At 42.6% G+C, this 26,689-nt stretch overlaps 1 protein-coding gene across 1 annotated transcript in view; it reads left to right on the plus strand.

The window, feature by feature from the left end:
* The first annotated feature begins 388 nt into the window (after positions 1 to 388).
* Positions 389 to 26,689, plus strand: part of CDH20 (cadherin 20) — a 116,668-nt gene continuing 90,367 nt past the window's right edge. The window contains exon 1 of the mRNA XM_027795734.2: positions 389 to 707. The gene's annotated coding sequence lies outside the window, so the exon portion shown is untranslated. The remainder of the gene's footprint in view (positions 708 to 26,689) is intronic.

A 26,689-nucleotide genomic window follows, 5' to 3' on the forward strand; every position in this document is an offset into this window, starting at 1 on the left:
TGTTTATTAACTAAAATTGAGCCCTCTAAAGAAATTCAGCTTTCATCTCCGCACCCTTTTTGTTAAACAAACCAACGCTTCGTCTCTCCGGTATTGCTTCTGGTCCGCCTCGGCAGCCCATTTTCCCGCAGCCCGTGCGGTGCGTGTTGCAATCCTCCCGAGATGTGACAAGCCCTGTGGCAAGGAGGGAGGGACACGGGGCTGCTTCCCCCACCGCCGCGGAGCTGCGCGGGGCCCGGGGGCAGCAGCTGGGGGGGTTCCCCGGGAAGGAGGGCGGAAGGGGGGCGCGGGGGGGCGGCGGAGGAGGGCGCAGCTCCCCGGCACCAATCGCCTCCCGCAGGTCCCCGCGGTACCGTTAGACCCGCCGCGATATTCGCGGAGCCAGGGGCAGCGGCGGCCGCTTCCAGCGGGGGCAGCTCCGGGCAGCGGGGCGGCCGTGAGCCTCCCTCCTCCTTCTCCTCCTCCTCCTCCTCCTCCTCCTCCGCCCGCCGCGAGCCCCGCGCCCAGCCCGCCGCGCAGCGCCGCGCAGCCCCCGCGCCCAGCCGCCCTCCGCACCCGAGCCAGGAGCGGGCGCAGCGCTGCGCGCAGGCGGCCGGCGCGACCCCTGCGGGAGGCGCGGCGGGGCGCGGCGGTGTGAGGGGCGCAGCCGGCGGCGGAGGGAAGTCCCAGCGCCCGGGAGGCAGCCGGGAGCTCCTGCACACGGCAAGGTAACGCGTCCTGCCCTTCGGGGACTTCGGCTGCTGCTTTTTCCCTTTCCCCCTTCTTTTTTACCCCCTTTTTCTTTTCTCCTGTCTTTTTGGTTTCGCTTCTTTTATTTCTTTCTTCTTTTTCCCCTTCTCTTTTTTCTTAGGCTTTTTTCCTTCTTCTTTTTCTTCTTTTTTTTTTTTTTTCTTAGGGTTTGTTGTGGGTTTTTTTGGTCTTTTTTTCCCGATTTGTTCCTTTCCCCCAACCCAGCCCCCGCCCGCTCCCTTCCTTCTTTCCCCGGCTCCCTAGCTGCCCAGCCGCAATCAGAGGGTGAGGAGGAGGCGGAGAGGGTCGGAGCAATCCCACACCGGGTCGCTCTGGAGTTTGCCTGGGACAGTCCTGCCCCGCTGCAGGTGCACTCCCGCGGCGGGCCGAGCCGAGCCGAGCCAGGCCGGGCGGGGGGTGTCCCCACCGGGACCCCGGGAGCAGGGCGGAGCGGGGGCGGCGGGAGCTGCCCGGCGCACGGAGCGGCTCCCTCCAACTTTCCCGGGGCGGAGGCGGCGGGGAGCCGGTAGCCGCCGCGGGGGCTCTCGGCAGAAAGCGGAACACCTACAGAGAAAGGTGTGCGGGGGGCGGGGGGTGCTGCACAGCGGAGCTGGAAACTGCCCCCCTCGCCCCGCCGGGGCTCCCGAGGCGGAACACACCCCCCCTGCCCCGGCGCCGGGGGCGTCCGGGGACTGCGGGGCTCGGCGGGCGCCGCGGGAGCGGCGCGGAGCGGGTGCGAGGGGAACACAAATGGTAAAAGATACGGAAGGAAGAGACCCAGTGGCTGGGACATAAATCAGGCAGAATATATGGGGAGTTGATGAGAATAGGTCTTTTCACCCTTAAAAAAAAAATAGCCACTTTGGAAGAGAAAAAGGAGACTGATTATTGGCATCCAGCTCTGAAACCCAGGCAGCTGATGCTGAGGGGTGCCAAAGGGAGCAGTTCTTCTTGGTTTAAAAACAGCAAGACAGTCTCTGCCAAAGATTGCTGTAAACACTGAATAAAGATTTCATTGTGGCTTGGTGTGACTGGAATAATTAGACAGTTAATTGTTCATTCTGATCTTAAAGTGCAGTAATCAGTAGTGCACGGTAGAAAAAATACGGGGAAAAGGAAAGAAAAATAGCCATAGGAAAATGATAGGGAAATGTATCACTTTTTCCTCTTCTGCAGGTTTTCTTTTTTTTTTTTTTTTTTTTTTCCTTGTGAGAATGAGAGCACGTGGGTCCCGGTCTATTTAGCTAGAGAACACCTTTGTAAAGCTAGGGTGTAATTGTGCTTTTGCTGCCACTGTGTCAACATCATTTCGGGCTGGACAAAATCAAATTATGAGACTTAAAGAAATCCTATTTTATGGAAATGAAATCTGAAGATGGCTGGAGAATGAACATCTTAACTAGATTGACTAATACCAATTAATGCATTTTACTTATGTGTGCACTTTATTGCCAACTCAGCAGGGATGAAAGCTAATGGTGCCAGCTTTTGTGCTGCTCTAAGACATTTTTCAGGCAGGCACACAAGGTTTTAATGGTAAACTGTGGAGTTTGTAACACTGTGATTGTGTCCCCGTTCAACTCGAGTTCCTTGCAGCGGTGACTCTTTCATGGCAATCTAATGAAATGATCTCTTGTTACACTGTGTTAGCTATTCCCTGTGACACAGCAGGAAAATACAACCTGCGTGTGTCTGTACCGGAGGTGGTTATAAGTTGTCAAGCAAGACGCACTTAGAAGCAACAGAATATGACTTACTGATACTAACTGAAAGATGGCACCATAGGCAAAAAATGTTTTTCTTTCCTGTGTAGCGTGTTATTTCCATATATATACATTTGTGATAAGGAAGCATAAGAGTGGATTAATTATCAGACAGGGCGGAAGGATGTTATGTTTAAAACAAAGAAAACTTAACAGAACAGTCCCTCGTCATTTGAGCAAAGTAAAAGAATTACTTGAAGTCTAATTGTAAAAGAAACAGACTCATCCTTCATATAACTTATTTGACTTTAGAGTAGTTATATGAAAGATGCATTTGGCATGGAGACATCCACACAGCCTGCCCACCTATCATAAATAAATAAATAAATGTGTTGGAATTGGGCAAGGTTTAAAAAGTAATTTAGTTAAGTATAATTTTCTGTCCCTGCACATGCAGAAAGCCAGGAGTTAGCCATTATAGAAAAAAAAACACCCAAAAAGAGAGCTTTAATTCAACTCTGAAAAGTTAAGTGATTTGTTGTATTTTGCTGAAGCTGTGTTTGTTGAGGGTTTTGACCTGCACTTTGTGAGATTTTTGTGGAAAGTCACATGGAAAACGTGGGGCGTATTGTCTAACAGTATAAAACCAATATAAAACACTGCAGTCTTCACCCAGGTCACAGTGATTAGAAGAGTAAGGACAGAATGGTTACTCCAGAATTTTGTCCAAAGTGGTGGCAAAAAAAGCTCACACCAACTGGGTCTGTAAGGGCCGATGTTCAGATCTGCTTTACGAGCATTTTTATTAAGCTGTTGAATGTGCTCTGGCCTACCACAGTGGTACTCAGTATTCTGTCTATGAAGAGTAGTCCTGATTCAGTTGCAAGCTGTATTGAAAGGACGTCTTCAAGGCATTTTACTTACTAGCACAGTCTAGAGGAAGATGTTGCTAACTTTATTTGCACCTATCTAGTCCAAGAAACCTGAAGATGTTCTACTCTTCTTGCAGAAATTCAAAAAGTGTGATCAAGTGATCGCATAAGAGACACTGCTCAAGTTGCTGCTTGCGATGTTCTGACAGAGGATGTTTCTAAAAATCTGTATAGTGTATCCCCTACGCAAATACCATGTTAAACTCTAGAATAATCTGAAGACCAGTAACAAGATTTTGAGAGGTCTGAAGGTTTTTTTCCTCCATTTTCAAATACAAAATTTACCAAGTGTCTCCTCGTTTCTCTAAAATGAATCAAAAACATGCTTTGGCCATCACAATAAGTTTGGGAAGAGGTTTTTCTTGCATTGTTATACTTGTTTAGCAAAGTACACAGAGGATTACACACATATTCAAGGAAAAAATTTGCAAGCAAATTGTAGTTAAATCCTGAATATTATTTTATACCTAAAAGTTGTTTGGAATGCACAGTACGTCTTCATAATAAAATTGCATTGTCACAGATATAATTGTTATTCATAACAAGTAGTCTCACAAACAGATTCCATCCCTTTAAGTACTGAGTCTCAGTCAGGCCAATTATGACTAAATTACTGCATGTTCCTGCTGTATCAACTAATTAAAGGGTAATTAATAAAATGATAATTTCATTCCATGGCAATGTCTACATCTGGTTGTCATAGTGGAGATTGTTTGACATATGGTTAAATGGTCAGATACTACATTGTGTGAATGCAACATTTGCACAGAACACCTGTCAAGCCAGAGGAATTTTAACCCTTAAGATGTAAATTTCAAGATTCTCTGTCAATGTGCTCTCAGACTGGTTTGCTCATTCCCTCCACCTAGTCTTCTTACATGTTTAAGAAAATGTAATTCTCCAAGTTAATTCAAGTAACCCTTGGCGTGGGGGAAGAGCTGGAATAGGACTTGGGATATTAGATTGGAAATGAAAAGTAAAATAGTAGTGACATGTCATTGTGGGAAATAAAACAGGTGGGTCTAAATTAAATTCTGAGAGGAGACTCCATTGGATCTTGTATTACTGAGAGCTTCCCCTTTAAGGAGTATCAGGCTGGAATTAGCATGGAGACAAAATTATCTTTTTTCCTGGATACAATTGTATGCCAGGATTAAGACTGAGGTTGTGGTCACAACAGCGTGGAAAAATCTGCATTGCAGCCTTCCCACATTGTACCTGTCATGTAGATAAAACAAAACTTAGCTCCTCAAGGGCAGTGACCATAAAATTCACACATACTAAAGAAATGAAACAACCTTTTATCGAGTCAACACATTATATGAATAAACAATCCTACATTGGGTACCTGATGTGTAAGACAATCTATGCACATACTCTGAAATATCAGTGGTTGAAATTTTCAAGGCAGCCCATATATATGGTTTTATACATAGCTTAAGGGAATATATCTTAAGTTTCAACACTGCCTTGAAAAATTTCAACCACTGCTGTTTCCAAGTATGCAGAAGACTGTATTTTTGTCCTTTAAAAGCATAAACTGTAAGTAGTGATACTTTAATGTGGGTTAAATGACACTTTCTTATCTGTACTGGGTCAAGCTGAATCCCTCATAAAACTAAGAAGAAGAAATGAAGAAACAGGAACAATGTTTTCCTTTTCTTCAGGAGAAAAAAAAAAAAGAAAGAAAAGAAAGAAAAACCTTAAAAAGGGGAAAATAGCTAGTGCTTTCTCAGAAATCAAGCAAAATAAAAAGGATGCAGTAAACTGCAGGAAGACATGAAAATCTGTCTTTTCCCATGCAAACGATCCTCAATGAACAGTTCCCTCAGTGAATAGTCAGGGTTGCTCATCACCTCACGCGGTCAGGTGCAGAGCGTGGCCAGTGATGCTTATAAAGCGCTGTTTGTGTGTCTCTCTGAGAGCCTGGGTCCTGCTTCTTGAGAATTTCCAAGCACACGGATCCATCTCATTTTCATTCTGCTCGTGTAACTCATTAACACCTGGAAAATCTTTTATAGCATTTAACTGCATCAGATGCACTGTCCGGCACATGTTTTCTTAATAGGGCTTTCACTGTGGTATTGTCAAAGAGCCCTTATGTCACAGCTGGGAACATGAATCTGTCATGTCAGTACTGTACCTTGGTTTAGACAGTAATAGTGTATGAGTGTGTTTTATGGAGGAGCTGAACATGCCCATATACTGCATTAGCAGGGAAGAATGTGAAGCTTGTTCTCCTAAATAAAGATTCAGGCTGGTGCTAGTAGAGTACTTTGTACCATTTAAACACTGCTGCCTCTAAGGCATTGCACTTAAGGAAAGGGAAGTTTGAGGCAAGCAAGACAGTCTTAGTATTTTAGTGGTGTAATGCTGCTAGTTAATGATATGTCATCATTTACATTTCAGTGGGAAAAAACTGCCAGAGGTTTCTAATTCAGCAGAAACAACTTAACTAGAAGTTGATATGAAAGTCTTTACCCTGGGAATATTTGTTTTTAAAACAAGTTTGATTTAAATATATTTGGCAACATAAAAAGAAGGGGAAGCGAAGTAAATGTTTCCTAATTCCATATGCTTTTTGTGCCCATTAGATCACTGTAAACCCCAGTTTAAAATAGATTACTTTGTAGCTCTGTAATCAGAATGCCTTGGGTAATTAAAAAAAGGAAAGAACTGGGAAAACTGACTGCGACGCATATATAAGACCTACTTTTTTCACAGGAATTTTTAACATAGTTACATACATTTCCTCTGAAGGTTAAACACTTAAAATTCTCCAGCTACAACACTACCAAGCATGTCATGATGGTATTCCAAAAGATAAAGCCCACCTCTGGAAAATGTTTGCAGACTTGGGAAATGGTAACTGTTGTGAAGGAGTTGACTCAGGTCCTCATTTAAAGAATGAATGGAGGAAAGGTGTGTGTATTTCATGTGGTCACAGGAGGTTCCAATTTGTAAACTACTTGTTTTGCTTTGAAAAGCTTAAGTATAGTTAATATGTAAAGAAATAAATTATAGGGGTTTCTGATACTCAGGGTGAAGGTATGCTATCAAATGCATTCTGTGTGTTTAAATTGTTTGCCTCTGTTGTTTTTGTGATAGCTTTTTAAAAGCTGGAGCATGCAGGGGTTGATACCCTAAACAGTAAACAATCCAAGTTTAAGCTGGAATCAGTGAAACACTGAAATGTTCAGATCACAGGACTGCTTTCTGAATTTCTCTCTTGATTTTCTCCTTTTTGCCATTTGTCTCGTTTCTGGTTTTTCTAACAGTGACAGCACTGAGGTGCTTTCGTGGGCCCATGCCGTTAGTTCACGTCCGTATTTTCACCAAAGAGGGAAGGAGTAAGGCTGGTTAGGGCTTCTGGGGGGGGGGGGGGGGGGGGGGGCTGCGAAGAACGTGTGGATTTGTTTCTCAGTAGGGACTTTCTGTAAATTATTTCACTTTTTTTCAGGAGGAGTGAAGCCCTTCTGTGTAGATACTAATGGAGCAAGCACTCACCAAACTGTGTAGGGTTTGCCCTGCTGAACCAAGTAGCACTCGACAACATAGCCAAAGAGGTGCTAATAGTTTCCAAGTTGAGAGCACACCAGGGTTGAATTCTTCTACACAATTCGTTTTAGCCTACTACAGAAGCAAATCAAAGGTCAAAAATTAGTTTATGTAATTGTGGTGGGTTGACTGGCTGGATGCCAGGTGCCCACCAAAGCCACTCTATCACCTCCCTCCTCAGCTGGAGAGGGGAGAGAAAATATAATGAAAGGCTTGTGCATCAAGGAAAGGGAGAGATGACCCAACAATTAGTGTCATGGGCAGAACAGACTTGACTTGGGAAAATTAGTTTATTACCAATGAAAATCAGAGAAGGGTAATGAGAAAATAAAAACTAAATCTTAAAATACCTTCCCCCCACCCCTCCCTTCTTCCCAGGCTCAGCTTCACTCCCAATGTTCTCTACCACCTCCCCTCCAGCAGCGCAGGGGGACAGGGAATGGGGCTGTGGTCAGTCAGTCACATGCTGTCTCTGGCACTCATTTCTCCTTAGGGGGAGGCTCCTCACACTTTTTCCCTGCTCAAGCGTGGGGTCCCTCCCATGGGAGACAGTCATCCATGAACTACTCCCATGTGGGTCCTTCCCACAGGCTGCAGTTGTTCACAAACTGCTCTGGAGTGGGTCCTGTCCACAGGGTGCAGTCCTTCAGGAACAGGCTGCTCCAGGGTGGGTCCCCCAGGGGGTCACGAGTCCTGCCAGCAAACTGGCTCCAGCCTGGCTCCTCTCTCCATGGGCTACAGGTCCTGCCAGGAGCCTGCTGCAGCATGGGCTGCCCATGAGGTGACAGCCTCCTTCAGGCATCCACCTGCTCTGGTGTGGGGTCCTCCATGGGCTGCAGCTGGATATCTGTTCCACCATGGATCTCCACGAGCTTCAGGGGTACAGCCTGCCTCACCATGGTCTTCACCATGGTGAATCTCTGCTCTGGTACCTGGAGAACCTCCTCCCCTTCTTTCCTCGCTCACCTTGGTGTCTGCAGAATAGTTGCCCTCACATAGTCTCACTCCTCTCTGGCTGCAGTTTCTATTGTGCAGGTGGGTTTTTTTTCCCTCCTCTTAAATATGTTATCACAAGGTGCTACCACCATCACTGATGGGCTCGGCCTTGGCCAGCAGTGGGTCCATCTTGGAGCCATCTGGCATTGGCTCAACTGGACATGGGGGAAGCTTCTGGCATCTTCTCACAGAAGCCATCCCTGTAGCCGCCACCACTACCAGAACCTTGCCATGCAAACCCAATACAGTAATTAACCTTTCTACATGCCCGGGTATTGTGAGACACAGTTAAGAACCCTTGCAATATGTAACTTAGTTACAGCAAAGCAAGTTAAGGATTGAGTGAAAGGCTTAACTTTTCCCTGCTTGTGTGAGTTTATTTTAGAATTGCGATCATGATGTAACATAAATTAACATAGCAGTAGTAGATCACTAGTTGGCAAATCTCTTAAGAATAATATAGGTGCTTCACTAGGTTATTATATATGGAGTGCCTTCTGTGTGCTTAGCCTATGGATGAAATTAGTCTATTTTTTAATGTTAAGATACTTTTGAAGAGAAGTGCTTTAATAGGTGAAGTTCTGCTGACCCTCAGTGCAAATTAGGAGACTGACTTCTGGAAAGGGGAGGTTCCTAAGTGAAAAGAAGCACTTACCTGCAAAAAAATTTTGAAGTTTTGCTGCAAGTGTCCTCCAATCCATGCATAATCTGGAGGGCATTAACCATTCAAGTACGTATTATGTATTGCTTGACCTGTGGGTATAATATATTAAGGCTTCAGAGAAAAAGTATGTTTTTAAGGAGCGGAGTGAAGAAATAAGAATGAAATCAGTACACCTCATGAAGGGCATGTGAAGGGCAGACAAATGCCTCCCCAGAAAGGGAAGTCTGGGAAGAGTGTGTATCAGTGATGCATGTCTGTTTTAGTTGGACACTCAGTTTCTTTCACTGTCAGAGGAGGGCTGCCTGCGTCCACTGTCTCCTGAAAGGAACCACTGCACTTGCCTGTTTGGTTTGTGTTTCCCATATGGATTTGCTGTAGTCTTGTGTCTCCTTCAGAAAGTGATACAGAGGTGGACAGGTACCATGCAAACAATTAGGGGTGCCTGCTCCTCATGAACATCTCTCTCTAAGGCAAGGGGGAGTGAGCGCAGGCTCGTAAATTTATTCTGATAGCAAGCCTAGACATCCTTTTTTCTGGGCACCCCATGGACACCCAGGGGAGATCCTGTCAAATGACTGGTACACATCCTTTGTAATGATAAGGGGAAGGTCTGGCAGGCCTATCGAAAAGGTAGAAGTCAACTGCTGACATTGTCAGACTAGCACCTGTGTCCCAGAGCCCTGCACACCTTACATCCCTGTGACCCTCCTCGGGAGGAAGGGCCACAAGGAGCAGACGTTGCCCTGGTAGAACAAGCTCCACACTAAGCACTTGTAGCGGAGGAGGCACACAGGCACAGTGCTGTAAGGAAGAGCTGAAATCAGCCTTCAAGCAGATGACAAGAGAGGATCTGTCAAACCAGCCATCAAGAGGACAGGGAGCATGCTGAGAGAAAACGATGATAATAGCGACAAAGCCTTGCAGAGTCTGAACAGAGGAAGAAGCTGCAGGAGGGCAAGAAAACAGAGGATTTGTATAGTCAGGCAGAGAGAAAGGAATGACAAATGTCTTCATAAAATAACAGACAAAAAAGGACAGATCTGATCAGTGGCAGGTATAGAATTTGGCTCTGGCTTAGAGAGGGACTAATACAAAAAGAAGACAAATAACTGTTTCACACAGGCTTGTGAATGAGCGTGGCAGAAAGCAGAGCAGTTTGTGGTAACAGAGATTGGAATAACAGCATCTGGATCCCACAAGAGGTCTCCAGGGTGAGTACAGGGTATTGGAGGGGTTTTATAGAAAAATCAGGTTCCCAGATTTGCGTGTGGAGTTTCAGGTTGTAGCTCATCAATATGCCAACAGAAAGGCATCTTGTCAGCAATGTGCCAGAGATATTAGGGTTACAGATGTAATGGAACCATTATATAGCAATGCTGGACTCAATCATGGCTAAACCTTTCTTGTGTAGTATAGGCTTTGGAAAGGTTAGTCCTCATTAAGGTGAGTTCAGGGGCATTGCTAAGGGTGCTGTGTTTATTTAACATGATTGTAGTTGAGGATCCGCTACTTTAGGTGGGCTAGTTGTGCTGACTTGTGTACATGGTACATCTCCATGAAGTCGAGGACCAAGGAACTGGATGTTAGATTCAAATGTATAGAAGAGATAATGGTAAAAAGAAAATTAAAAAAACAAAAAAAGAGCAGCTCAACAATGAGTTATCAGTCTGCCTGTTTTCCTTGCCTTTCCTTGGCCCATATAGTTCTCAAATGCCCTCTTGCTTGCTGTAGTGCTGCTCTGGGGCAATGGAAGGAGCTCCCATTAAGACTCGTTTGTGTTGTGATGACTGCTAAATATGTGTCTATTAGTGAGGCAATGAATGAACCATGGCTAACAGTAGAGATACCCAGTATAGCTATTAACTGCTCCATAGGATTTGCCATCTCCATTCCGTTTCATTAATTTTTGTCTTTGAGAGAAGGCTCTCTATTGCATTACCTCTGTAATCCCTTACTGGGTTGTATAGGTGTTTATGCAGAATAAACATATGTAATGATGTGTGGCAGGTAGGTGTTTATTTTTTATTACAAATTCCTAGCCTTGAAAAATGCATTTTGATTAAAATCTTTTGCCACTCTAATCCTGTTTCTGATCAACTGTTCGACTACAAGGTCCTTGTTTTGTTGAAACATCAATAACTATAGTATTGAAAATAAGTTATAGTGCTCTATTTGTTTTCTTCTTCATGTGTAAATTTAGTAAAAGATCAGTAAAACACTCATAGATAACCATTTGAAATAGGTTTTTATGCTTTTTGTTCTCTTTCTTTTCCAAGATGTGAGTGCTTCAGTGTTAATACCCTTGCAGTGGGCAAAAAGTGATTGTCCCAGGAGTGCATGGCTAAGGTTTTTGAAGCTACTGTAGGATCTGGACACTGAAGTTCCCATTATTTTTAATGATCGCTGAGTATCCAGATTCCTCATGTAGTTAGTTACCTACCAAATTGTCCTCAAAGTGTTGATGGACAAAAACTGTTTTTATTCTGAGATAAATTACCTTCTTTTCTCCAGGGACTTATCAAGTTATTTATTGAAGAAGCAATTACCAAATGTCATAACATACTTGACTTACTAGCTGTGAATATCCAACCTATCAACCATTATATGCATTTAAAACTGTTTTTAAGTCCGTTGGTCTTTCTTTACCCTCTATAGGAACTCTCAAGAGGGAACTGAACCACCTAACTTCTGATTTAAAATATCATCCTATTCAGGATGATGGTTTTATTGGAAGACTCCCTGCATTGCAGGGCTCCGGGAGACCTAGAGGAAAGTCTGGTTCTTATATTAATGATTGGTGTCATCTCTGGCTAAACAGAGATCTTTGGTTCCGTATGCTCATGGCCTATTCAGACACATGTCTGAAATCATTGCTTTGATGAACTTCTTTCTATGATAATTTACTCATCAGGGTACCATTTCACAACATCAATCTGTTACTTGAAGAAAATTTACATGATGTTGTGAAGTAGAATACAAATTAGAACAATCTTTTATGCAGAGATTATTTTTTTTCTGATGTGCTTTACTGCACAGATAGAGACCACTCAAAAAGCATCCCCCTGCTGCATAACCCTACTGCCAGTAGTAACTTTGGTAATAATTATATAGTTCTCCTTTAATGCTAGCAGCCTCTGTAAGAGTAAGAAATACAGGATAATGTAATGCTGCATAATCTGAATGTTCAGCATTAGAAAAATCTCTCATCAATGAAAAAAGGTAGAAAGTGGGTTTTTCTGAAAGCTCAATACTAGATGAAAGTATTTAGAAAAGAGACAATATCAGCAAACTGCAAAGGAGGATACGTTTGAAAGTTCTGGCCATATTGACCAATAAACAATTTATGGAGAGAACACAAACAAACCATTAGAATATTTTAAGACTGTAGCTTCTGACAAGTATACTTTATTTATGACTTTGCAGTACAATCTTCTCCAGTAATGTTTACAGGAAATCAAAAAAGAGAGAAAGGGGGGAAGAGGCAGCATTCCCAATGTTTTATCCTCTTGTCCTCTGCCGGGTGTGGGGTATTCTCAACATCAGTAAGATAACCTCAATATTCCTGTCTCAGAAAAACCTGCAACTAAAAGAATCACAGGTGTGACACATTCAATATTTAAGGAAAAGCACAGGAAAGAAGGGTGCTGCTTTATCTGAAACTTGTACAATACTGTTGCTGCAGGCACAGCCAAGTGAGGCTGATGAAAAAGGAGGCAGGGATGGGGTGGGAGAAGCATCCAGCCTTAGCACAACTTCTACCACTGTCAGGCACCCTACTGGCAAAGCCGAAGTTTCACAGTCTGATGGAACTATGTGTCTAGATAAGGGCAGTCTTTGAGTTTGGCTCTGGATCTCCTGATACAACAAGAATTTTGTTGCTTTTGTCCACACAGTGGATCTGGGTGCTTAAGGAAATACATAGTGTTTAGGTTTTTGAGACCGAAACACCAGGCAAAAATAAAACTTCTATAATAAGTTATAATTCGTGTTGTAGAGGTGCCTGCAGGTGCTAGGTATGTACAGCAAACCCCTGTGCTGTACAAACACATAGGACATGGCACTGCATCAAAGTGCTTGCAATCCAAATACCAGAGCTGAGAGATCACAGTTCTGTTTTGCCAGAGCCTAGATTTCAAAAGCATGTTTTAGAAGAAAACCAAAGCCTTTAGAAAATGCTCAGACAAAATTGCTGTAAGAGCATTCACATTTAAGAAGGAAAAGATCAAGATTTTGATTTGTGTCTCTCAGAAAGCCACAAGAGCGAGCCCTGATTTGAGAAGTCTTTCCCTAGCAAATGGTGAAGTCCATATGTTTCTGGTAAAAAACCCAGACTTGCTTTTTTTACTTGAAGGAGAACATATCTAGAAAATCAAAATGTTGCTGAACAAGTTCTGGCCAGTGGACTAAAAACAAAAGGCAGAATGAAGTTAGGACAAGCCCAGAGACCAGCGTGGGCCATCAAGGAGCAAGGTGAGGGAGAAGCCAAACACTAAGAGTCAGTCCCCTACTTCCCAGTCCAGTACCAACAATTTGCCATCCCAAGACACCAGATCCTTTCCTCTTTCCAACCTGGGACAGAGTTTCTGAGCCATGAGTTGCAAGCCCTGGGGTTCAGAGGACAGCAACGCTCTTTGCTTTTGACACCCACCAGTAACACCGAAGCACTAAGGCGTGCTGGCGTAAACCCTGCTGTAACGGGCATCCCTTTTGACATCTTCACATCTTGGGATGAGGCTGTCGCACCACCCCATAGCCAAGGAGGGCTCCCTGTCTGGGCACCACTTCCTAGATCAGCACTACTTCTAGCCCACTGCTGCAGAAACACTAGTGTGGAAGACCTGGAGTAGAAATTAACACCTCAGGAGAGCCTTAGCAATATCTTTCTGCTTTAAAAGATACTCTGACAGTGTTGGTTAGCTAGACGAGTGTGCCTCTAACAAGCCTATTGCACTTGATAAATGCTTCTGTATTATTATCCTAATTTTGCTGGATCTGATGAGCAGCTTTTGGAGTTCAGAGGCAGAAAAAGACAGCTTGAAAGATGGCTCTTATAAGAAGCTAATTGCATGCAGGGTTTTCAGAAATATTAGGTCATTTCCTGTTCAAAAGTTGGGTGTCTGTTCCTCTTTAGTGGCAACAAAATTAATTCTTCTGGGCCCGGGAAAAAAAAGGAGTACTTTGATTTTTAGCAGTTAATGTACTGTCGAGTCTTACTTCAAATAACATTTTTAAGTTTTAAAACATTCCACAAAGGAAGGGATATCATTTCAAGGATGAAGGCTGGTGTAAAATAATTCCAACAAAATTGATTATGTTATAGGCACTATGTTCATATGACTTTTGTAAAATACTGCTTTTTTAATGCTAATATTTCAGCAGTAGAAAAGAAATATTGCAGTTGAGTTCTTTTCTGGACACATACATAAAAATACCATTTACACCAGTAAAGCAATGAAAACAATGTGATTTAAGTGGGGAGAGATCTTTTCCCACAGGCCATATTCTAGTTTTAATTACATCCTATCTATCTTAAAGGTCCAGGATTTACTATCTCAGGACAAACTGGTATCTGGGAAAATGACCCATGTCAGTATTTCAAAGAAAGATGTAAAAAATCTTTACACCCTGGCATGTCTCTATGTTATTCTGCTCTTCAATACATTAATGCGAGCTCCCTGGTTTCCATGGGGTTGTGCTGGTGAAATTAGAATGAGGTATCACTAATAGAAGGTCTGAGCTTTGTTCATGATAAGCAACTGATTTTTAACTGCTTGCTGGTCTCTGGATTTTTTAATTAATTTGTTGTTATTGTTGCATTAGTGATGACCCCTTCTTTGGCTTGGTGATTCTGTCCATCATGATAGATCATGTACAGATTCCTGATGAGGTCTTACTTATTAAGAGTTTCATAAATAAGTGTTTATTTCCAGTGTGCTTCCTGATTCCCAGGTGTAAAACAATTTTTAAAACCAACATTACTATGAAAAGAAAGATGAAAAAGGTTGCTTATAAATAATACTTTTAAAACTTGTGGTTGCAAAGAAAAATTAACCTAAAATGCTTTTCAAAGCACTTTATCTACAAATCACACTGAGACTCTAACTTGATACCAGTGTTCTTACCTGGCATTCTGCCTTGATAGTCCCACTCAAAGGACAAAATGCAAACTGTAGTAGAACAGCTAGGCTTGATCACAGAAGTGTCCAATTAAGTATTTTCATGTTGTTCATTAAATTTGAAAATATTCATAGGGAAAATGGACCTTTTGGCAAAATGCTCCACAGAGGAAAAATCTGGCTGACATAGATATTTTCTGTTTGGGATGAGATTTTGCAGTGGTGTGAAGCACCTGGAGAATAGCAGCACCATAAGACTCATGCCTGGTGGGGCTCTAAGCCTGGCAGGGCAGAAGGATCCAGGGGGCAGATAGAGACAAGTAGGTCAAGAACATCAGCTCCCAGTTGTGGCTATTTAGGTGGAGTCAAGGTGTAATGTCACCACATCCCTCCTACCCTCCAACACTAAACATTTTGTTTCTGAAACTTCAGGATGACCCATTTCATAACATAGAAGTTAACATATTTGCCTTCTTAAACTGATTTTAAAAACTTTATGGAGAAAGAAACTGTATTATTTTGGCTTTTTAACCTGACTCGGGAGAAATGCCAAATACTATAACTTCTTGCAAGATGAGAATTTTGTTTTTCAATCTGATATAAAATTGTATGATCATAGTAAATATTCTATCTTAAATCTCTTGTAAAAAAGGAAAAATAATAGGTACTGCTACATTTCTCTTCAAATGTTCCTTAGCTAATCTAGACTTTATAGTTGGAGTGGGGTTGCAGTCATCACTCTGTGTGTGTGGAGAAAGCCTGGTCACCTGAACCTGTGCTCCAAAGTTTCCTTCATGCAGAAGAATATCTTCAACATTAAATTCTTCCAACATCAGCATCTCATAAAAGTGAACTCTGGGAAACATGTCAGAAATGTAATGGAAGAGAGAATAAGTAACCCCCAAAAGACTCATCCTTCATGAATACAGAAAGTTTTGAGGGTTTGGGAATCAACCCTTCCTAGTGAGCCCTTCCAGTGGGATGAAGAGCAGGAAATTCCAAAAATTCCTTGGCTTTAAGAAAGTGAATGTGACAGTCTCTTAATGCAGAGTGAGAGGTCCTGCCCTGCCATTTTTATCCACTGAAGAATCATCCAGCTAATGTGTTAGTGCTATTTTTTCTGCTGATGATATCAATTAGATCCTTTCACTGCAGTTCTGTCATATACCCATCTTTTTTCCATAGACTTCTGTTTCCCTGTGGTACTTGATAATGACCCTAAAGTGGGCTCGCTATTACATGTGGTTTTAGCCTGAGCTTGTCCATAGGATTGAACTGTAGAGGTACTGGTTTGTGCAGCCTGTAGAAAGGCAAAGACACAAGGCTAAAAAGTGGCATCTGCCTTCCTTTTGTGTACTTCTTTCCTGATCTATACCGAAGGCACACAATATGCTTTAAATGTTTCCTGAGCATCCTGGCATCTCTAACAGTGCATTTGCCCACTTAACATGTTTCAAAACTTACACTGATATTGTTTTTTTCTGTTTCCCTAGTGGCTGTTTGGAGAAAACCTCTAGATGACATGATATTAATCAGAAAAGAAAAAAGCCAATGATCAATAGTGTAGGTTTACTATGTACTGTCCCAGCATGTAATATACCAAAGCAACTGACTGTTTCACAGTGTTGTCACAGGCAGGCATGTGCTCAGTGCTGGGCTTGGACCACTTTCACAAGTGAAGGGGGTGCGAATCTAGTGCATTAGCATCTCCAGCTCTCTGTGACAGTCTGTGAAGTTTGCACCTTTCTAGTAGCCGGTGGGAAGCTGCACCTTCTGGGAAGCCAGGCTGAGACCTTGGCACTAGCTCCCTCAGAAACAAATGACCATTGCGAACCCCACCTTTCTCCTTCACAAGCGAGGTGCTTCTTTCTTTTTTTTCCTAACATATGGCAGTGTATAGATTTAAAACAACAAAAAGTCTTGCCAAAACAAAACACTACACTGCATACCCAGTTTTCCCTTGAGAGTAGGATGAGAGGGAGAATAAACCACACATGGCAGATGTTGGTTGTTTAATGCTCTACAGGAAGGCACTCAGATGCTACAGTGACGTACGACCCCATGGGGAGCAGAGCAAAACAACTTCCATGCCCCCTTCCTCAGCAGCGTGAGAAGCAGGGCCGACGTACAGGTGGAAGCAGTCAACCTAAAAAGATGACCAGTAACAAGTGCCAACACTAAGCAGCCTTAGTGTTTCCACTAGGTAAAATCCTTCCTTTGGGTGATTGAAGTAGGACAGATCCCCATGCTGGGTTTCTTTTTGGGCGTGGGTGCCATTCCTGTGTGCACATGCGTGCGTGCGAGCATCACCCACTCTAACCCAGGCAGTGCACACTGCAAAAAGTTCAAAGCTTTTGGCTTCCTCTTCATTGCTTTTTTTCAGGGGCTGCCTCCTCTGATCTTTGCTTTTCATCCCTGGATTTACTTGGAAGGATTTCTCCCCCGTTTCCTCACGTGGCAGGTTGCATGCAGATTCGTTTTTCTGGTATTCAGTGACCATCCACATTGCTTTGTACCTAGTTTACATCTTCACAGGCTGTAATGAAACTGAGACTTGAAGGAGTAACTGGATAAGCAGGCCTCTCTCTCCAGCTGTCATGTCTAGTTGTGGCAGAAAACTGGTGTTTCATTGTAAAAGATGTTAATTTCAATCTGAGCTGTGGCTGTGTTGAGAGGAGCATAAAAGGAATTCTTGATTATCTATATCAGTACCGTTGTCCCCAGGGACAGGCTCTGAATCTTCAGATCACATATGGCAAGAGTGCTGTGATAAAATATGCATCAATAAAACTTTGCAATTTATGATAATAAAGGAGTGGAAACTTTTATACACTGTGATAATTATTCCTGACTGGTATTTTTTCCTTCCTTTCGTTCCTCTGTACGCCTTTATTTTAAAGCCTTTTCTGCCTGTTGCAGCAACGATTGCATCACTGAAACGGCGGGTTCACAAACTGTGGGGCTCACCTCGGTCCTAGGGCCCGTGACCTCCTGTAGGCATCAGTCTGTCCTCATGGGTTTTTTTGTTTGCCCTCTTTGGGAATATTTTTGTTGTTGTTGTTTGCTCTTTTTGGGAATTGGAAAAATCTGCCCGAATTTGCCCTCTTTGGGAAGGCTCCACAGTGCTATCACTCCTCACTGTCTTCCCCTTCTGTGCATGCACATACACTACATCCACCATAAATTTTGGAGCAGCTTCCAGAAAAGATCGAATTATATTCCTCTGATCTTTCTTTGTGTATCTCATTACTATAATCGATGAGAGATGCATACTTTTGCATGAAGGTAGCATTTGTCCCATATTGCATGTCACCTGCATTGTTTTAAGTGTATTTCATCTAAATAGAGTTTTTATTCTTTTGAAGTAGGAAAAATAATGATACGTTTACACTCTCAAGAAGTAAACAGTGGACTGTTAAATACAACCAGTATATTATCTGTGACCTTATTTTTTTTCCTTAGCTCATTATATCTTTGGTGGCCATAGTATGAGAGACCCTGTCTTACGCTTCAGTACACTTGATAGCAATTAATCATATGGCTTGAAACGTATGGCCTGACAGTACAAACTGCTTGCATGCTTGGGTTCTGGCTGACTTCAAAGGGACTTCCACGTCGTGTTTACAGGCAGCTCTCCTTTACTGAACACCCGCACTGACATGTTTGCACAGCATCTAGCGCAGTGGGATCTCAGGCTTTACTGGGACACCTAAGCCCTGCTGTAACACAAATAGTCATTAGTACCGTCTGTCTCGTGTTTTCCTTTTTTTTTTTTTTATTTCTCAGTATTATTCTTCAGTTGGTCTAACAGAAATAAATCAGCCACTCGTATCCTTTCCCAGGCTTATTTCTCTACAATTAAGAATGAGCTGGGGAACTACTTATGGGAAACAGTTTAGCCATGAGGCTACCTCAAGAATGTTTTCTTTACTGATGTTCACTTGACTAAATTGTGTGCTCCTGTGCAGTGGTAGCAAAGCACTCATCTTGAAGCACATGCTTATCTCCTATTGACTTCAATAGTACTTAATCACCTGCCTGAGGTTCAGCATGTGCTGAAGGGCTTTGCGCGTTCGTGTGCCAAGGCTCCCCTCAGGAAATCCATACCTGCTCAGTCCTGCGTGCTCAGCCTTGCCCCAGGTTTCTGCAGGTGCCTGGATTTCATCAGAGGCAATGACGGATCATTTGTGTAAGTGTTTAAGTGGACCTTGAGATCTTTAAAAATTCTGCTGAATCTGGGCATACCTGATTAAAAGAACCCAAATGTTTAGCAAAAGGAATGGATTGATTTGTAATAGGAAGGCTATTTGCAGGTACTTTCCTTTTTTTGTACAGCTGCAGTTGAAAAGTCGAAATGTAATACTACTAGTTCCACTTTAAGGAGTGAGGAGTGATTTAGGTTAAAAACTAAAAATTTCTAATTATACAAATGTAAGGAGGAGTGGGCAATAAGGCCAGCAGTGAAAACAAAAAGGATCTTGTGTGGATTTTTTCTACCTCTACATTTATGTGAATTAATAGGAAATTACAGACTGTTAGGAAGTTGATTGAATTTTGTTTCTTAACTTTGCTGTTTTTCATTAGGGTGATCCTAAAAGCAGGTGGCTTTCAATTAGTTTTGTTGACAGTGCTGGCTAATGTTGTAATGATCCTTGGGAGAGGGAAAGAAAAGAGATTTATTGCAGTAGGGATAAGCTAGGCCAGGCAAAAAGACAGAGTACATAACCACTAATTAACTCATGTAGTCATTTAAAAAAAAAAAAAAAAAAAAAAGAAGAAGAAGAGGAAGGAAAAACAACATGCAATGTGAAGAGGATTGTAAAGCATTTCTGCACTGCAGATCAGACCCTTGAGCTTTCATTACACTGTGCATATCATATTAGATGGTATATATGAGCCAATTGCATATAAATCACAGTCTCCCGATGTTGCAAATCCTTGTCACAGAGCATATTTAATTTAACATTGTAATATTTATTTTCTAAAGTTGTAAGTAGGCCAAAACATACCCAGTAAAATGAGCATTCTGCCACAGCACAGTGCCTGACCTACACTCCAGCAGAAAATTAACCCTAATTCATCTCCATAGTGACCCTATGCCAAATAGCTATTTCAGATGCTCCATTCCTGCCCTTCACTGACTTTGTAAAGTGAAGCTGTAGCAATTTTGTCTAATTCAGTTTGGATTTTTAATTACATCTATTCCATTCATTTGTTTCCACTTAAAACCATCGTGTTGCGCTTGGGTGACTTGTAAGCAAGCTTTGCTTGGTCTTAGTATCCTTTGGGGACAGGCTTAAGCCAGAAGGCATGTATGTCTGTTGAAACCATGTCAAATGAGACCTGCTATCTCAGATTTGAACTGGAAGGCTTTTGTTTTCTGACACAAAGGGTCAAAGTCTGCCTAGTTATTTCATGTGTCACTTCCCTCCCCTTCCCTCACTCGCATCAGGATTATTTTAAATTCACATTATGGGTGAGCGTTTGTGTGCATATGCACAATTCACCGGAAAACAGAGGCCCTTTATTGTTCAAAGCTCCTCTAGAAGTGATTTGTTTTGGGCATTCCTCTCACAACTGTTTGCACATCCATAAAACCAGCAAGATCTCAGTCAATCTGCTAACAAAGTCTGTTTTCAGACACTGTGTGGAGAAACCTGAGAAGCTTCAAGCATTTTTATTGTCTGGTTGGTTTTTTTTATTCTTGGTAAGAATTAGTAGCAATTCATTAAGAACATGGGTGCTTATTTTGCCTATTATTTGAGCGATTAATACTCTGTTTTGCAATACGTCACAATACAGCTGGTTCTTCTGCTCCTCCCAGGATTAAGAGAGATTGCATCTGATTTCTGTGATGTTTTCTACATTTGTAGAACTGGGCGTATTTGGACTGCAACAAGGATGCAAAGTGAAAAGGCTGCAGAAAGGACGCTGAGATAAGGCAGTCTGAGTCTTCTCACTGAACTCCTGCCAGGCACAGATGAAAATGTTTCGTGACAAAGTCTATCAAATTGCATTTATCTTGTGAATGCAAATTGTTCCTAAGAAGTTACAGTACGGGAGTAAAAGGTGAAATTTATTTAAATTAAAATTATTTTTTTAAAAAAAACCTGAATTTATCAAAGTCAAGTGACTTCTGGTTTTGACATTACAGGCACAAAAGTAAGGCTTAGCTGTCATTTTTTAGCTTTCGTAAAGCTCCGCTTATGAAGAAAAATTGGACCATATGGGAGCATATGGAAAAACCAGAAGGTTAATATTTGCGGGAAAGTACCTCCTACAGGTGGCATTATAATTAACCTTGTGGGTCCTGAGCACACACGTCAGTCAAGCGTGCGCGCGTGCCACGTCCCTGCGTGGGACAGGAGCACGGTTCTCATGCCAGGGCCACCAGGAGGCACCCAGGGCCTCAGGGCTGGCCCCGGGCAGGGAGTCAGGCTGCCATGATGCCTCCGGGCCACCCTTCCCGGCCTGGCAGCTGCTGGCGGTGGCTCTCCCCCATGTTCCCCATGCACCCTGCGGCTGAGGCGGAGGGTGGCCGCTCAGGGCAGGGCAGGGCCCCCCCCAAAGCTGGGGCCGTGCTGTCGGGCGGCCCCGGTGCTCTCCCACAGACCCTGTGAATCTTGCAGCCTGTGACTTCCCATTCTCCCTCGCCCTGGCACAATGCTGGTGCCCAGGGTCTCGCCAGCAGGGAGAGGAGGGGGAAGCTGTGCCACAGTCTGCTCAGCCTTGCTTCTCCTGGTTACCTGGGCTATTAATAAGGGCTTGATAGGACCCAGCTTATTACAGAAGGAGGGTCTGGGCAACCACCCTCCTTCCCATATTTGAGGCAGGAGTTGGGTGCCTCTGCATAAGATACAGCCCTGTGGGAACCTCACCTCCAGCCCCGGGGCAGCTGAAGCCATGCTGCCTGTGCCCGGGGTGTCTTAGCAAAGGGGTGACGAATAAAAATGAGGAGTAGCCATATACACAGGGTTACGTGCCTGGGACATTGGCATATCTGTTGGGGGAATAAATGGTGCAAATACATTTAGGGCCACCAGCTGAAGAGGGAAGATAGGGAAGGCAGGATCAAGCTTGGGCAAACAGCTGGACCCATTTTTTCCCTGCAGTATGCCCGTGCCAAACACATTTGTCCCAGAATTAATGGAGAGGGTGCAGAAATGTGAGTAACTAGATAAGTCCACCTTCAATAACAAGAACCAGCACAATCAAAATGTAGTCATCTTTGAAAAGACTTGAAGCTTTTGCATAGCTTTAATAAATGCAATTTGCAGAAACAGTGCAATGGTTTAAAATAAATGATGCTCACAGAGTCACAAGCTATGATTTATCTTTAAGCATTGTCACAGAGTGTGCTTTATTAAATTTCAACCTGGGCTCTCAACTGTTCAGTTAATGTAGATAATTAAATTGATTATCATTCAGTCAGGCTGTTTTGTGACTGAAACATCCTCATATTGTTTCTACAAATATTTTACTTAGCTTGTATGAAGAAATCATAAAATTCCCCCTTTTTTTTCCACTTGCTTGTTTGTTTTATTTAATTTTTGTCCTCACTATCTTTCTTTCTGGCAGTTAGTTGTTCTAAAATACATGGTGCGGATTACTAATGCCTGCCCTAGTGCTTTAATGCTTTTTTTTTCAGTATTCATTCTTAGCTATGCATATATCTTCTAGTCACATTAGGTGATCTTTTCTCCTTTCTGTTTGCTTCATGCAGAAGATAGAGGAGGAAAAGCATGGACATCCTGTGCATTACATTGCACTTAATGACTCTACATGTATTGCTTAAAAAAAATAAACCAGCAAAAACCAGCCAGTACTAATTGTAAAAAGTTGTCTGGCTACAGTATAGAGAATTAAAGGTGTTATGCTTTAGTACATTAGATTGCATTACAATTCTTGGTTGCAGAATTATATACTAAGTACATCAGTTTAGAATTACAGCAGAATGTAATACCTAAATATAGTAGATGTTCTCACCCTATTTACTTCTTGTGACAAAGTTAAGTGGAGTTTGTTTTTGCTAGCATCCATTAGATGTACTCTGCTGTAAAACTTCCACTGACTTCCTGAGGGGGAGGTAATTTTAGGTGGTGCCATCTCATCAAGCACCGTAGGCAGCCTGCGTACTGTGCATTACAGAGGACACCAAGTCCAGCCTCTTAAAGAGACCTTTGTAAGAAGAGGTAGTATCCGTTGATGGGCCAGGTGATAGAGCTGGGCAAGCTTTTGGACCCATAACTTTGGTTCAGCTATATCAGCCTGTGTAAGGAAGGCAATTAATTCTGCTCACAGGACTTGTTGGGTGACACGAGCACTACTCTCTCTTACTATACACTGCACTCTTCTGACGAGTTCCTGCAACAACACTGGAATACCTCTGGGGAGCCGATACTGATGTGGCAGGGTTAGAAGGCAGAGCAGCAAAAAAATTAAAATAGGGCTTTTTTAAGTGATGTGGTCCTTCTTCCCTTCCAAGAGCAATTTTTTTTCAGGATAGAAATTCCACCTTGAACTTCTAATAATAGCTTGGTATGGATTGTTGATTTCACTTATGAAAAGAGCTCTAAAACTGTGTTCAGTCTTGCTGCAAGCCTTCAGGAGCATTTCTTCCAGTTTATGGAGTGCATTGCAGTGGATGCTAGTAAAACCAATTCTTTCTCATGAAAGTGGCTGGTAGACTGCAAGGAAAAGAAAGTCCTTTCTCATCTGGCTAAATGCGAGTTAGATACCCTAACTTGTCCATTGTACCAGCACAGGTAATGTATTACAGTTCACACTGATGGGGAATGTTTGCTGCAGAAGAACAGTGGGAGCCTGTAGCAGTTGTGTTTCTTCTTCTCAGTGCCCTTTGCCTCTCCCTTGCTCTGGACTGGGAATGTCTTGAAAAGGTTACGGGGAAAGACTCTGACAGTGGAAGTGCAGAGATGTGTCTTCTGACAGCAAACTCAGCACTGCTGATGCCAGTCTTCAAATGTGAAATATTTGCTTATAAAGGTAGAATTTAAAATTATCAGATGTATCTTAAGCATCAGGTCTGAATCCAGCTCCACTGACCTTAGTGGGAATTGTAGCACTGAATACCATTGAAATATTAGGTTCACAAATGCATGTAGGAAACAGTAGGCAACATCAGTAGACCCTGGAAGAAAACACGCTGCCCTACATTCTACAGTAATATTCTTTATTTTTAAGGGCCGTGTCCCAAGGAGTGCTGGGTGTTGGGATGACACACTTCACAGAAATGTGTAGGAAGACTCAATCCCTGTAGCAGAGAGCATCAAACTCTAAAGCACCAGGTCTAGGTCTCTGTGGCAAGTGAGATATTTTTTTTCCTTTATATTTGACCTGGCCAACAAATAGTCACAGATCCTCTTGTCAGGTTCTGTATGTCATGCAATGGATGTGGTGCATTCTTTTTCCCCAAAGCTCTGTATCCCACACCTAGACAAAATGTAGTATTCTTTTTCTCCACATTTTCTTACACTATTGACAGTATATTTTATTTAAAGTGCCATTAAAGTATTGTGCATTGTATTAGTTTGCTTTTAATAAAGACGTAGGAACTGTTCTTAGTAAATATTATGGATCAACTTAACATTGGTTTTGAATTGCTGCAGAGGACACGATCTTACTCTTGTATTTTGCTTTGTTTTCCATTGCAATGCTATATTACTGTTGTTATTAAATTCAGGTAGCATTCAGATTGTTGTAGGTGCTGGAGGAACAAATGCAAAAAGCAAGGCTGATGTCCCTGTGACTTGAGAACCTAAGTAGATGCTATGTTTGGATAAGGTATAATGGAAAGAGAAGAGTTAAGGCAGCAATAGGTCATGGTAATGGTATTGTAATAATGGTAATGTAGTTCTTGATAACATAATGGCTTTTCTCTTGAAGGTAAGCACCTGAGAATAAATAATTACAGTTATTTGCCCATTAACCTCAGCGTTATTAGATTCCAATAAGCATTTGGAAGTGAGCCTTCAGGAGTTATCTGACTATAAACTAGAGGACATGTTAGGAAGGTATTTGTTGTACAGACCATGGAGACAGCTTTGAGGGACCAGAGCATGCACAGTCCCAGGCTAGCAGAAAAACAGGAGCAGCGCAGATGCAGAAAATGGCAAGTTGTATAGGAAAGTAGAACTGTTTAGGATCTTTAAAGCGAAGGGTGGCTCTTGATTCCAACGTACCTTGAGTGTCAGTAATTTTGCCTAGGGAAAATGTTGCTAACTGAGACCAAAATGTTTGATTTTAGGGCTAAACTGAACCTCCTATTTTACAGGCAGATTAAAAAAAAAAAAAAAAAAAGATTTTCTTGTCTTGTGGCTTTCTTGTGGCTACTTGTCCTGATCATTAATACACTCTGCTTGTTACTGCAGAATTAATGGGCATGCACTTATCTTGCTAGGCTACTTTGAACTATATTGAAAGACAGATGTTTTATTAATCTAATTCTGGTTAGACTACTTTGAACAAAGTTGTAAAGGAAATACTAAAATATTTTTGCTGAGATTATAATAATTTACCAACGTAACATTAGTAAAGCAATAGATAATGGTGACAAATTACCATGGAATATTTTAGTCAGTAGGGATCAGGCTTGCAGGAATACTGAATGAAGTCATTAGGGACTGCAAAGGTAAAATAAATTCCTGAGTCTTAGATGCTGAGGCCTATCCCATAGTGAGATGTGAGAGCTCGTTGGGGATTTGTTTCACATAACTTCCAAGTGAGAAGTAAGCAAAAAACCAGTTGGTATCATGGCATTTAATGAGTTGCTCTGGGAGCAGTGCAGCTAAAAAAGCCTGGAGTCCTATAGATTTGTTTTCTCTACCTACAGATGCCTCTCCCTCCTCTGGAGCCGCTGTATTGCCTCTGTTCTGGCTCCTGTAGTCTCAGCTACCCCAACATCTCAAGTTTGCTTCCCCGTGCCACATTAAGTGTCCGCACAAAATTCCAGACTCTTTCAAGGCCTCAGGGACCTGTTCCATGCCAAGGTCCAAGCCACCCATGTGCTAGTTGGCCAGCCACATCTGCAGGGTGCCCAGCACAGGCTAGGGCCAAAACCACAGTTAACTGGGTAGAATTTGCTATAGGTTTTATCTCCATGGGAAACCCATCTGGGTCCTCCTTCTCTTCATTGCAATTTTATATAATATGTGTAGGGCCCTAGTGATTTGTGGTGCTGTCAGCTCTGAATCAAGCCAGCTGAAACTGGCTGAAATAACTCAAACTGAAATAAGCGAACACGTTTCAAACTAATTGTGGTCAGCCTGGATGGACAGGCATAGATAGAGAGCCCTGTCTTAAGGAGCAGGCTGTGAGTGCATGAGCTCCCAGAGCCCCAGCTTTGAAAGGGCCCTGGAGACCCATCAGTCGATGCTAGGATTGTGCTTGATAATAGAGATGATCCTGCATTATGCAGTACTGTACAGATGATCCAATGCCAGATCTCAGATGGGAAAACCTTTTAAGGGGACAGGTATTTTTTGTATTTTTGCAGCAACAAGATGCTCAGCACCCTGGGCTGCAGCACGTCCAGAAACTGACTGCTGTTTGCTTGCAGATAAGTCAGACGTGGGCTGTAAATCTGATGTACTGGCCTGCATCTGCAGGGAGGCTGTACCTCCCATGGGCAGCGTGCCTGCCCAGACCCTGCTCCACAGGCACTGACATGTCATTCTTCTCATGTAACACATATTTATCCAGAATTGCTGAGATCCCCAGTCCTCACTGTCCTTCACATTCATTATGGCGGCTCTGCCATAGACAGGGGGATGGCAAAATTATGTCATTTCTTTATGAGACTGTGCTGGAAATGGTGCAGTCACTGAAAGGGATTATATTCCCAGTAGGATGAGAGAGCAGAAAGACTTTGCAAGGCTGCAGATGAATATTCCTCTTTTTTCTCGTAAAATTGAGTGAATTTGGGACTGGCCATTTTAAAAATGAATGTGATGCAACTCTTTTGTATGCAGTAAA

This window comes from Falco peregrinus, chromosome 3 (assembly GCF_023634155.1).
Source record: "Falco peregrinus isolate bFalPer1 chromosome 3, bFalPer1.pri, whole genome shotgun sequence".
Classification (NCBI taxonomy): Eukaryota; Metazoa; Chordata; class Aves; order Falconiformes; family Falconidae; genus Falco; species Falco peregrinus.